Source organism: Aotus nancymaae, unplaced genomic scaffold, assembly GCF_030222135.1.
Source record: "Aotus nancymaae isolate 86718 unplaced genomic scaffold, 86718_ANA_hifiasm-v0.15.2.pri h1tg000004l, whole genome shotgun sequence".
In the NCBI taxonomy this organism is placed as follows: Eukaryota; Metazoa; Chordata; class Mammalia; order Primates; family Aotidae; genus Aotus; species Aotus nancymaae.
Window position 1 is genome coordinate 69,170,583 of NW_026988415.1, and position 13,141 is coordinate 69,183,723.

General features: G+C 38.6%; 1 pseudogene; it reads right to left on the bottom strand.

Annotated features, from left to right (window-relative positions):
* Positions 1–6,781: 6,781 nt before the first annotated feature.
* Positions 6,782–9,241, bottom strand: LOC105732909 (E3 ubiquitin-protein ligase UHRF2-like; annotated as a pseudogene).
* Positions 9,242–13,141: the final 3,900 nt, after the last annotated feature.

The following is a 13,141-nucleotide window of genomic DNA, read 5'->3' on the forward strand; positions in this document are numbered from 1 at the left end:
ATTCTTATCTAGTTTAAGTATGTGTTATACTTGGTAGATGAAAGGAGTTACAATATTTTTCTTCCTTTTCAGGAAGTTTGAAGTTTTGGTAGAAGTCTCCTGTGAAACAACTGCACTTGCTGCTTTTTTTGTGAAGCAGTTTCTTCATAACTATTGCTTCTATGAAATTGTTCTGTTTAAACATTTTAATTCTAATGAATTCAATTTTGGCAGTCCATAGTTTGCTAAAAGATTAGTCATTTTTTCCAGGCTTTATTTATTTGCAAATTTATTTGCATAGAGGTCTAAAAAATATTATAATTTTATTTTTTTGTTTCAATAGTTATTTCCTTCTGAATATTTCTTAGTTTGTGTGCATTCTCCTACTTCTCCTGAGCTAATTATCTAGTGATTTGTCTATTTTCTTAATTTTTTCAACAAACTAGAAATTTTGTTCATTAATATAAATAATTAATTTTAAAGTTTCCTACTTTATTAATTTCTGCTTTTAACATTATTTCCTTTTGCTTATTTTTTATTTACTTTATTGTCCTTTTATCCAGTTTTTGATGCTTAAAATTTAATTCATGTATTTTCAATCTTTGCTTTTTTATTGATAAAAGTGTTTAGTTCAATGAATTTTCCTCTGAGCACTGCTTTATATACACCCCATAGATGCTGATATGTAGTGTTTTTTTGGTCATTATAATTTCTTAACTTCTGTAATTGTAGTTTGCATTTATCCTTGCACACACTAGACTTGTTTTAAACAAGTTTTAAATTTCCAGGTAGAAGAGACTTTCTGGGTGTTTTTGTTTTGTTTTGTTAGTAATATCTTTTTTTATTGCATTACCACCTGTATTGTTTATAACATTTCTATTTTATAAAATTGAAGCTTATTTTGGTAATCAACTGATCAATTTTTTTAAGTGGATCGTGGGCTCATATGCTACTCTAATACTCAAGCAAATGTTCTATATTAGGAAGATGTGGTGTTTAACATGTATCCCTAAAATTTACTCTAAGGATTATGTTGTCTCTTTTCTCTCCTTAGTTTTTTTTTTTTTTTTCCCCTAATTGATCTGTCAGGGACTGAGAGTGATGTATTAAAGTCTTCAATTATTAACATTTTCTGTCCATATTATTGAGTCTCATTAGGTTTTACTTTATAAAGGTAGTTGCTGTTTTTGATGCATAAACATTCATAAGTTATATACTTTGTTAATTGTATCTTGTAGCATTTAAGATTGACATTTGTCATGTTTAGTGCCTTTGGGTTTGAATTCTACTTTGTCTGATATTAGGTAACTATCACTTTCCATTTTGCTTCAATTTGTCTACTGTTTTCTTGTTCATTACTTTATTTTTAGACTTTCTTAAACACTCCTTTCAGGTATGTTTCTTGTATATAATACATGATTGGATCTTATTTTTAATTCAAGTTATAGAGCTTTGTATTTTAGGGATATAAGCCTATTTACATTTATTGATATGACTTTGACTTGTAGATTTAGATACAAATCTGTTATTTTATACTATGACTAATTTGGTGTATTTGCTATGTTTGTCTCTATGAAAACTGTAGCCCATGTTTTTTAATATATATATTTTCATATTTGGTAAGTTTCTCTTTTTATCCTACTGATTAATTTTATATTTATGCCTTACTTAATACCTTAGTACTCTGTTTTCTCATTTAAGCTTTAGCAATTTTCTGTTTCATTTTTTAATCTTTTAATGCCCATTTATTGCCTCTAATACAAAGAGTTTTTTCTACTTTCCCCTTCTTCCCACTTTAGTGCATTATTTCCACTTTGCCATAATATATAAGATCTGTACATTAGTTTTATCACTTTGTTTATGCCTTGGTTTCATTCTTATATATATATATGTGTGTGTATAAATTATTATATGTGTATATACATATATTTTGAAACCCTCCCCATCAGTCTTTTTGAGAAAATTTTCCCAATATCCTTTGGTCAGATGAAATGTACCTTTTAAGGAATTTCTCACAGAGGGCAGATGGATATAAAATTTCCTAATTTCTTATCTCATGAAAAGTTCTTTTCTATAACCTTGGCATTTGAATAACACTATGGTTGTATATAAAATTATGCATTCTTTTATTGAGCTTTTTTAGTTATTTCATTAAAAATGTTTTTATTTGACATAATAAATGTGTTTAAATGAGATATTCAATATTTCAATGGCATATATTTACACAAAAATTAAAACACTTTGGCAAAATAGTGAAATAGTCTCCATAGTATATAAAATATTTTTTAAACTTTATTGAGATATAATTGACAAATGAAATTGTGTAAATTTAAGGTTTCACTCTGATGATTAGATATATGTATATGTTGTAAGATAATTTCTTTCTTTCTTTTCTTTTTTTTTTTTTTGAGATGGAGTTTCGCTCTTGTTACCCAGGCTGGAGTGCAACGGCGCGATCTTGGCTCACCGCAACCTCCGCCTCCTGGGTTCAGGCAATTCTCCTGCCTCAGCCTCCTGAGTAGCTGGGATTACAGGCACGCGCCACCATGCCCAGCTAATTTTTTGTATTAGTAGAGATGGGGTTTCACCATGTTGACCAGGATGGTCTCGATCTCTTGGCCTCGTGATCCACCTGCCTCGGCCTCCCAAAGTGCTGGGATTACAGGCTTGAGCCACTATGCCCGGCCTCTTTCTTTTTTTCTTCCTTTTCTTCTTTCTTGTCTTTCTTTCTTCTTTCTTCCTTTTTTTCCTTGAGATGGAGTTTTGCTCTTGTCGCCCAAGCTGGAGTGCAATGGTTGATCTTGGCTCACTGCAACCTCCATGTCCGGGTTCAAGTGATTCTCCTGCCTCAGCCTCCCGAGTAGCTGGGATTACAGGCACAGGCCACCATGTCTGGCTTTTTGTATTCTTTAGTAGAAATGGGGTTTCACCATGTTAACCAGGATGGTCTTGAACTCCCAACCTCAGGTGATCCACCTGCCTTGGCCTCCCAAAGTGCTGGGATTACAGGCATGAGCCACTGCTCCTGGCTGATTTCAGCACCCAAATTAGTTACCATTCTATCACCTCACTCATTTAACATATTTTTGCATGTGTGGTATGAGTATTTAAGGACTACTTTCTTAGCACATTTCAAGATACAGTACAATATGGTTAAGTATAGTCACCATGCTGTATATTTGATCTCCAGAATTTATTAATCTTATAACTACAAGTGTGCACTCTTTGATATCTCCTAATTTTCCCCTCACACAGCCCCTAATAATCATCATTCTACACTCTGTTTCTTGGTGTTCCATTATTTTAGATTCCACATATAAGTGAGATCATACCGTATTTGTCTTTCACTGTCTGACATATTTCACCTAGCATAATGCCCTCAAGACTCATCCATGTTGTCACAAATGGTAGAATTTCATTCTTGTTTGTGGCTGATTGATACCCCATTATATATATAGCCAAGACATGGGAACAATCTAAATGTCAGTTGACAAATGAATGGGTAAGCAATTGTAACAATTACTGTCAACAGACATAGGTTGTTTCCATGTCTTGGCTATTGTGATTATTCCCAAATCCAATGTAATGAAGTTTCCCCCCATGTTTGATTCCAAATTTTAAGTCTTATGTGTAAGTCTTTAATCCATTCCAAGTTATTTTTTGTGAAGGGTGTAAAATAGGGATCCTGTTTCATTTTATTTTTGCATGTGTATATCAAGCTGTCTTTAAACCATTTATTGAAGAGACTATCCTTTTATTATTGTGTATTCTTGGAAACTTAAACTTAACTCAGATATTAGTTGATTTTATATGGTTAGTCTATTTCTGGGCTTTCAATTCCATTGCATTGGTGTAGGTATCTGTTTTTATGCCTGTGCTACATTGTTTGGACTTTTATAGCTTTGTAAAATAGTTTAAAATCAGAAAGTGGGATGCCTCCACCTTTGCTGTTCTTTCTTAATATGTATTATCTATTTAGGATCTTTATAATTTCATACAAATTTTAGGATTGTTTTCCTATTTCTGTAAAAAATGTCACTCAGATTTTGATAGAGATTGCGTTTAATCTGTAGATTGCTTTGGATAGTATGAACATTTTAACAATATTAATTTTTCTGATCAATGATCATGGGATATGTTTCCATTTATTTGTGACTTCTTCAATTTTTTTCATTAATGAATGTTTTCTGCTTTTCATTATGCAAATTGTTTGTCTTCTTGATTAAATTTATTCTTAGACTTTTATTATTGTTTTTGATGCTATTTTAATTGGGATTGTATTTATTTTTCTGATAGTTTGTTATTAGTGTCTTGATTTTGTATCCTGTAACTGTGTTAAATTTGTTGTTAATTCTAAAAGTTTTTGGTGGAGTCTTTAATGTTTTCATATATAAGACCTGACATCTTCAAACAGAGCAATTTTACTTTCCTATTTGACTATCATTTTTCTTTTTTTTTAAATTTTTTTATTTTTATTTTTATTTTTTTATTTTTTTATTTTTTTTGAGATGGAGTTTCGCAATCTTGTTACCCAGGCTGGAGTGCAATGGCGTGATTTCGGCTCACCGCAACCTCCGCCTCCTGGGTTCGGGCAATTCTCCTGCCTCAGCCTCCTGAGTAGCTGGGATTACAGGCACGTGCCACCATGCCCAGCTAATTTTTTTGTATTTTTAGTAGAGACGGGGTTTCACCATGTTGACCAGGATGGTCTCGATCTCTTGACCTTGTGATCCACCCGCCTCGGCCTCCCAAAGTGCTGGAATTACAGGTGTGAGCCACTGTGCCCGGCCCGATTTTCAACTTTGTCTTGGATCTCATTGTGCTTCTTTGCAATCCATACTTTGAATTCTTTATCTGTCATTTCTGAGTGTCCACTTTGGTAGGGACCATTGCTGAAGAGCTAGTGAAATTCTTTTTTTTTATCTTTTTATTTTTATTTTATTTATTTTTCTTTATTGCATTTTAGGTTTTGGGGTACATGTGAAGAACATGCAAAATTGTTGCATAGGTACACACGTGGCAGTGTGATTTGCTGCCTTCCTCCCCTTCACCTTTATCTGGCATTTCTCCCCATGCTCTCTCTCCCCAACTCCCCATCCCCCACTATCTCTCCCCTATTTCCCCCCAACAGACCCCAGTGTGTAGTGTTCCCCTCCCTGTGTCCGTGTGTTCTCATTGTTCAGCACCTATGAACAGCCTATGAGTGAGAACATGCAGTGTTTGATTTTCTGTTCTTGTGTCAGTTTGCTGAGAATGATGGTTTCCAGGTTCATCCATGTCCCTACAAAGGACACGAACTCATCGTTTTTGATGGCTGCATAATATTCCATGGTGTATATATGCCACATTTTCCCTGTTCAGTCTATCATCGATGGGTATTTGGGTTGGTTCCAGGTCTTTGCTATTATAAACTGTGCTGCAATGAACATTCGTGTGCACGTGTCCCTATAGTAGAATGATTTATAATCCTTTGGATATATACCCAGTAATGGGATTGCTGGGTCAAATGGAATTTCTATTTCTAGATCCTTGAGGAATTGCCACACTGTCTTCCACAATGGTTGAAGAGCTAGTGAAATTCTTTGGTTGCATCACTACATTCAGATTTTTCATGGTGCCAGCATTTTTTTTCTGATCATAAAATATTTATTAAGGTATACTTTAGAGAATATAGTAAATATAAAATTTAGTATCACAATATGAAGAAATTTCCAGTCCTCTCAAAGGTCAACACAGCCCTCAAAACTCTGCAGAGTGTCTCACTGGTGAGACATTAAAAGCAGTTCGACTAGTGTAGATGTGGATTTTCATGAACATTTACAACTAGAGCATATGAATGCCTCTTTCAAGTGCAAAACGACACCATATTACACTAATGCAGCAACAATGCATTCATTATTGTTCTCATTATTCATTAGTAGTCAACTTGCATAACACCAGAAAAAAGGACAATGGAGTTCACAAAGTGGGCTAAAAAATGAACCTATCCTTGCAAAACACACATTGTTATGGAAGAGTGGTTAAAAAAGCATATGCACACTATAGAAGCTGTGTTCATTCCAAGGATCTCAAGTGTCATTTTCTTTTCTTTAAAATCAAATTATAAGAACCAGATACAACTAATATCTGGGAGGCAGTATGTAGCTGAAATTTCATTTAACTGGTTATTCAATGAATTTTTTTTTTTTTTTTTTTTGAGATGAAGTATCTCTCTGTCACCCAGGCTGGAGAGCAGTGGCACGATCTTGGCTCACTGCAACCTCTGCCTTCCGGGTTCAAGCGATTCTCGTCCCTCAGCCTCCTGAGTAGCTGGGATTACAGGCGTGTGCCACCATGCCCAGCTAATTTTTTGTATTTTTAGTAGAGACAGGGTTTCACCATGTTAGCCAGGATGGTCTCAATCTCCTGACCTCGTGATCCACCCACCTCGGCATCTCAAAGCGCTAGGATTACAGGCATGAGCCACTGCTCCCGGCTATTTGATGATTTTTTAAATCCCCATAGATCTTTTTTGTCCTGATACAGTTGCAAAATAAATCACAACTTGGCTATCGACTAGAGCTGGGGCTTTGACTTTTTACTCATTAAAACTGTTGTTGCAGAAACTCCCTTTAGATATTTAAAAGACAGTTGAAAAATTAGCCTCTTGCTACACACACAGATGATGGCTATTGTGGGAAAGAGGATTGGCTGGTTCAGAATGTGAGAAATACATTCCACCATCTCTTCCACCCTCCCCACTGATTTTAGATTCTTTATTATCCAAAAACCCACTATGAACAACACAGTGAAAGCAGACAGATCATCGTTCTTTGCTGTAGCCAAGGAAGAAAAAGTCAAGTAGGGTCTGCAGATTCTTAATGGTAATCATGATGTACTTCTGGCCAAGATCATACTGGCAAGCAGGGTAGGAGAAAACCTGTGCCTTAAAGGAGTGCTGTAGGCAATCTTTACAGTCTTTGAGGAAGCACTTGGTTGTCACAGGCTGGTATACTACCTCCTGGTAGCAAACACACATAAAAAATTGTTTCAATTTTTTCAGAAAATTTGTTCCTTCCACAAGATATGCAAGCACTTCATCACACAACTTCTGGTTTTGACAGTATTCTCTGATGAGATGTTGATGTTGAGTTGAAAAACCTCAGCTGCTTCTGCTGAATCTAATGCTTTGTATACTTTGGAGGTCTTTGGACATCTGAAATCAGCCTTTTTGTGGTTGTCCTGGCCTGCTTCTTTGACTGTCTTTTAGTCTTTTTCCCTTCTTTATCTGAAGGTAACCTGCTGGATACTGTAAACATAGATATAATCTTTTTGACTGTTCTATTTCTTCAGAGATCCAAGGAGCAGGTTCAGCATCATCTCTTCTTAAAAGATAGCGCCAAACCAAGAATCCATGGCTTGATGAAATCTCTGGCCAGTATTTCACCACCTTATAAATGCCATCGTATCTGTTGCCTTCTATTTGCTGATCTTCCTTTAAAACCACGTGTCACTCTGACTGGCTTACCAGCTTTCCAATTCTGAGACTCTGCTCCAATTTTATCAACCAATGGAGCATCACAGTTTAGGGCCAATGCCCTATTCATGTTTGTTAATGTTTGATCAGCTGAATGTATGCCAATTCTTTTATTACCACAAGCTTTTTACCACCACTTCCAGTGTACGAGAACTCATCACCTTGGTCGAGTTTTTCTGCAAATCCACCAGCCAGGGCAAGAGAATAAGCCCCATCATTACTTCGAAAATTAATTCCACCAAGATGGGGTCTGTGAACACCTGCTTTGCTCACCTGAACTCTAAATCTCCAAGTTGATCCAACAGGAATACCAGGAATAGGTCCATAATGATTAGAAGAGACAATAGTACATTCTCTTGTACAACCAACCCAAGCCATCTCCTGCCCCAATCTTTCTGGCTTTCAGTACTAGCAGATGGCACCTTTGCTTTCTTTTTACTCTTCTTGAGTCTTTCACCAGTCTTTACAACTTAACTGGAATCAGTTTTACAGGAAGGACAATGCCAGTATTCCTCTTCTGGGACCTTATCTAAAGGTAGATTCAGGCAGTAAATATGATAAGCTACATTACATTCAGCACATAGAAGCTGCATGTTGGGTTCGTCTTTCCCACCCCATACACAACAGGAGCAAGAATGGCATTTCTTATCTGGGTCTCCACCACACAGGTCACATTCAGGGTTATTTTTCCTTAAAAACTTTCCATCTGCAAACAAAAGATGATGGGCTCCAGGTTTCTCAGTCTTGAAGATTTCACCTACGGATATTATCTTGCAGTCATTTAATGTTGCTTCAGAAGCTCCCAGTAAAATTTTCACATGAAGTTCTTTTTTGGTCCTGGAGATTGTCTTCAATGGGGTAATTTCTGCATCAAACCAGAATCCTCTTTGTCTAGGACTTCCTATATTATAATTAACCATTACCACATCACCAACATTTAGTTCATTTCATTTCAAAATGGTTCTAGCTCGTGGTCTAAGGTCCTTGACATTCATTTCTAGAGTACCACTTTCTGGGTATTCATCATACTGGATATGGTAAATAGCATCTTCATTAGCAGTGACAGAATCTGAATTAGATGTAGGGGGTACATTGTCCAATTTATTTGTGTTCCCTTTGGATTTCTGATTTATATTTCCATTAGTCCTTTTACAAGAACTGCCATTCTTCAGTGGAGTTTTGCCACATGACTGTCCATCAGAAGCTCCAGGAACACTATATATGTGTGCTTCAAACCAAGCACCAAGGCTGACATCTCTGGCATCCACCAATTCATTTACCGTATATAGTCCAAAGCCAGGATCAATAAAATGGGCACGAGCTAATGTAGATGGCTGACTGGAAGGGCCACCCTTGGAGCTTTCTTTGCTTTAGGTGGACTATTAGAACAGCCTTTAGCCTCAATCTGTGTAGATGTGCCAGGAAGATGATTAGAGTCTGGGCAAACTAGCAGCTGAATTATATCATTCAGTCTAACATCATAATCAAATAAGATATATCCATTTTCCAACTGCTTGTCCCTTAGAAGAGGCGCTGACACTTGGGCCGCACATCGAACATTGCCCACATCTGCTTGCGCAGCTCCTCAATTTTGGCTTTGTGAGAAACGTCCTCAATGGTGTAAGTCTTGGAGCAATCATCGGTGTGAACCTGGATCTTTATTTCGTGTCGGTAGAGGAGCTGGTCCCCTTTGTCTCCCCCTGCTCTTCCCCTGCTCTCGGGGGCGCCAGGCCCTGCCCGGTCCATGCCCCTTCCCCTGCGGCTCCAGCCCTCCCTGGCAGGCGGAAGAGCCACGCACTGGACCGACTAGACCAGTGCCAGCCTGACAGGCCTCAGTGACTCTGCCTGCGAGTGAGGACCCCAAGCTCAGAGACATCTGGAACCACCCTGAGGTGCTGCCGCAGCCACCGCCTCAAAAATAGGAAGAGGCCATGTCTGCTCCAGGCAGTGTGTTTAATTAGAGAGCTGGAGTTCCCACATGGAGGTCAGGGCGCCAAGTCAAATCTCTGGTCCCAGCATTTTTACACTGGTTCCTTCTCACCCAGAGATGCTTACACCTCTACTTTTTTTTTTTTTTTTTTTTTTTTTTGAGACAGAGTCTCGCTCTTTTGCCAAGCTGGAGTGCAGTGGCGCAATGTCAGCTCACTGCAACCTCCGCCTCCTAGGTTCAAGCAATTCTCTTGCCTCAGCCTCCCAAGTAGCTGGGACTACAGGCAGGAGCAACAAGTTTCAGTTTCACTTTTCTGCATGTGGCTAGCCAGCTTTCCCAACACCATGTATGAAATAGGGAATTCTTTCCCCATTGCTTGTTTTTGTCAGGTTTATCAAAGATCAGATGGTTGTAGATGTGTGACATTATTTCTGAGGCATTTGTTCTGTTTCATTAGTTTGTATATCTGTTTTGGTTACTGTAGCCTTGTAGTATACTTTGAAGTCAGGTAGCATGATGCCTCTAGCTTTGTTCTTTTTGCTTAGGATTGTCTTGGCTATATGGGCTGTTACTCGGTTCCATACGAAATTTAAAGTAGTTTTTTAATTTTTTTTTTCTAATTCTGTGAAGAAAGACAATGGTAACTTGATGGGGATTGCATTGAATCTATAAATTACTTTTGGGCAGTATGGCCATTTTCACAATATTGATCCTTCCTATCCATGACCATGGAATATTTTATTTTTATTTGCTTGTGTCTTCTCTTATTTCCTTGAGCAGTGGTTCGTAGTTCTCCTTGAATAGGTCCTTCACATCCCTTATAAGTTGTATTCCTAGGTATTTTATTCTCTTTGTAGCAACTGAGAATGGGAGTTCATTCATGATTTGGGTCTTTATTATTGGTGCATAGGAATGCTTGTGATTTTTGCACATGGATTTTATATCCAGCGACTTTGTTGAAGTTGCTTAACAGCTTAAGGGGTTTTGAGGCTAAGACAATGCGATTTTCTCAATATACAATCATGTCATCCGGAAACAGACAATTTGACTTCCTTTCTTCTTATTTGAATACCCTTTATTTCTTTCTCTTGCCTGATTGCCCTGTCCAGAACTTCCAATACTGTGTTGAATAGGAGTGGTGAGAGAGGGCATCCTTGCTTCATGCCAGTTTTCAAAATGAATGCTTCCAGTTTTTTCCCATTCAGTATGGTATTGGCTGTGTGTTTTTCATAAATAGCTCTTATTATTTTGAGATATGTTCCATGAATATTTAGTTTATTGAGAGCTTTTAGCATGAAGTGGTGTTGAATTTTGCTGAAGGTCTTTTCTGCATCTATTGAGAGAATCATATGACAAAATCTCTCAGCATTTGCTTTTTTGTAAAGGATTTTGTTTCTCCTTCACTTATGAAGCTTAGTTTGGCTGGGTATGAAATTCTGGGTTGAAAATTCTTTAAAAATGTCAAATATTGGCCCTTATTCTCTTCTGGATTGTAGGGTTTCTGCAGAGAGATCTATCTGCTGTTAGTCTTATGGGCTTCATTTTGTGGGTAACCTGACCTTTCTCTCTGGCTGCCCTTAACATTTTTTCCATCATTTCAACCTTGGTGAGTCTGACAATTACGTGTCTTGGGGTTGCTCTTCTCGAGGAGTATCTTTGTGATGTTTTCTGTATTTCCTGAATTTTGAATGTTGCCCTGTCTTGCTATGTTGGGGAAGTTCTCTTGGATAGTATTCTGAAGAGTGTTTTCCAACTTGGTTTCATTCTCCTTGTCTCTTTCAGATACACCAATCAAACATAGGTTTGGTCTTTTCATATAGTCCCATATTTCTTAGAGACTTTGTTTGTTCCTTTTCATTCTTTTTTCTCTAATCTTGTCTTCACACTTTATTTCATTAAGTTGATCTTCAATCTCTGGTATCCTTTCTTCTGCTTGATCAATTTGGCTATTGATACTTGTGTGTGCTTCACAAAGTTCTCGTGCTGTGTTTTTTAACTCCATCAGTTCATTTATATTCTTCTCTAAACTGGTTATTCTGGTTAGCAATTCCTATAACCTATTTTCAAGGTTCTTAGCTTCCTTTAGCTCAGAAGAGTTTGTCATTAACCACCCTCTGAGGCCTACTTATGTCAATTTGTCAAACTGATTCTCTGTCCAGTTTTGTTCCCTTGCTGGCGAGGAGTCGTGATCCTTTGGAGGAGAAGAGACATTCTGGTTTTTGGAATTTTTAGCCTTTTTGCCCTGGTTTTTCCTTCATCTTTTGGATTTATCTACCTTTGGTCTTCGATGTTGGTGACCTTCCAACGGGGTTTGTGTTTGGACATCCTTTTTGTTGATGTTGATGCTACTTTTTTTCTGTTTGTTAGTTTTCTTTCTAACAGTCAGGCCCCTCAGCTGCAGGTCTGCTGCAGTTTGCTGGAGGCCTGCTCCAGACCCTGTTTGCCTGGTTATCATCAGCCCAGGCTGCAGAAGAGGAAATATTGTTGCCTATTTCTTCTTCTGGAAACTTTGTCCCAGTGGGGCACCTGCCAGATGCCAGCCAAAGCTCTTCTGTATGAGGTGTCTGTCAACCTCTGCTGGGTGGTGTCTCCCAGTCAGGAGGCATGGGGGTCCACTGCTCTCCTCAGAGCTCTCAAGGAGGAACATTTAAGTATACTGAAGTGGCACCCACAGCTGCCCCTCCCTCCAGGTGCTCTGTCCCAGGGAAATGGGAGTTTTATGTATAAGCCATGACTGGGGCTGCTGCCTTTCTTTCAGAGATGGCTTGCCTAAAGAGGAGGAATCTAGAGAGGCAGTCTGGCTACAGTGGCTTTGCTGAGCTGTGGTGGGCTCTGCCCCATTCAAACTTTTGGGTGGCTTTATTTACACTGTGAGGGGAAAGCCACTTATTCAAGCCTCAGTAATAGCAGGCGCCCTTCTCCCAACCAAGCTCAAGTGTCCCAGGTCAACTTCAGACTGCTGTGCTGGCAGCAAGAATTTCAAGCCATTGGATCTTAGCTTCCTGGGCTCTGTGGGGGTGGGATCTGCTGAGCTAGACCACTTGGCTCCCTGGCTTCAGCTCCCTTATCAGGGGAGTGAACAGTTCTGTCTCTCTGGGATTCCAGGCACCACTGGGATATGGGAAAAAAAAAAAGAAAAAATTCCTGCAGCTAGCTTGGTGTCTGCCCAAATGGCAGCCCAGTTTTGTGTTTTAAACCCTGGCTCCTGGTGGCATAGGCACCTGAGGGAATCTCTTGGTATGCCTGTTGCGAAGACTGTGAGAAAAGCATAGTATCTGGGCTGGAATGCACCATTCCTCAGGGCACAGTCCCTCATGGCTTCCCTTGGCTAGGAGAGGGAGTTCCCCGACCCCTTGCACTTCCCAGGTGAGGCGATGCCCACCCTGCTTTGGCTTGCCCTCTGTGGGCTGCTCCCACTGTCTAACCAGTCCCTATGAGATGAACTGGGTGCCACAGTTGGAAACGCAGAAATCACTCACCTTCTGTGTTGATCTTGCTGGGAGCTGCAGAGCAGAGCTGTTCCTATTTGGCCATCTTTGCATGTTTTTCTTTTTACTTGAAGAACTTACTTTAATACTCTTTGTAGAACCTGTCTAGTTCTACAAAGTTCTAGTGAATTTTCTCAGTTTTGTTTGTCTGGGACAAACATTATCTGTTTTTCATGCTTGAAGGAAAGTTCTGCTGGGTGCAATATATTCTTAGTGTCACTTTTTTTT